A 983-nucleotide genomic window follows, 5' to 3' on the forward strand; every position below is an offset into this window, starting at 1 on the left:
TAGATAGAGTCTCACTTTGTCACCCAGGATAGAGTGCTGTGGCATCAAAGTTCACAGTAACCTCAAACTCTTGGGCTCAAGTGATTCTTTTGCCTCAGTATCATGAGTAGCTGGGACTACTGGCACTCGCCAAAACGCCTGGGTATTTTTAGAGATGAGGTCTCACTCTGGCTCAGGCTGGTCTCGAACCTGTAAACCTCAGGGCAATCCACCTGCCTCGGCCTCCCAGAGTGCTAGGATTATAGGCATGAGCCACCGCACCCAGCCAGAAGGCAGTAATTCTAAAATCAGTCTTGGACATAGCATCATTCATTCTGCAGGAAAGATGACTTCCCTCACCTCTCATGACCCCCTCCCACATTCCAACTGCACTAATAAAAGTCCCTTGAAAGTGTATAAGCTGAGGTCACTTCTGGACTGACTCCATTCTGCTCCTTTAAAATAAAATAAAGCCTATCCTTAAGCCTCCTCTCCTTGCAGACTCTGGGCAGACTGTATACTTAAACCTCACCAGGGACAAGGAAAAGGGGAAAAGGAGAATGGAAACTGACGAGTTGTTAGCTCACTCCCACACTGTTAACCTTTTCCATATAGCTGGACTGGGGCAGTACCGCCTGGGGCTCTTCTCCAGTGTGGGTCAGGATTATGGAGTATCCTTAGGGCGTCCTTAGTACCCACCAAGATTTGGGTAGGGTATTTCCAACCATTCTGGCCTTGAGGAGTGGGAGGTGATTGCTAATATGGCTGCATCCTGTCAGAATTCCTTTCCCATGGTTGTTCCCTCTGCCTAGTATGATTTTCCCCAGGCTCAAGGCAAGGCTGGTTCTTTCTCATTTTCAAGTCTCAGCTAAAATGACATCGCCTCATTAGAAATGTGTCTACCCTATCTTTTTTTTTTTTTTTTTTTTTTTGGAGACAGTTTCACTTTGTCACCTTCAGTAGAGTGCTGTGAACTCACAGCTCATAGGAACCTCAAACTCTTG

The sequence above is a fragment of the Otolemur garnettii genome, unplaced genomic scaffold (assembly GCF_000181295.1).
Source record: "Otolemur garnettii isolate 467f Iridium unplaced genomic scaffold, OtoGar3 scaffold00219, whole genome shotgun sequence".
Classification (NCBI taxonomy): Eukaryota; Metazoa; Chordata; class Mammalia; order Primates; family Galagidae; genus Otolemur; species Otolemur garnettii.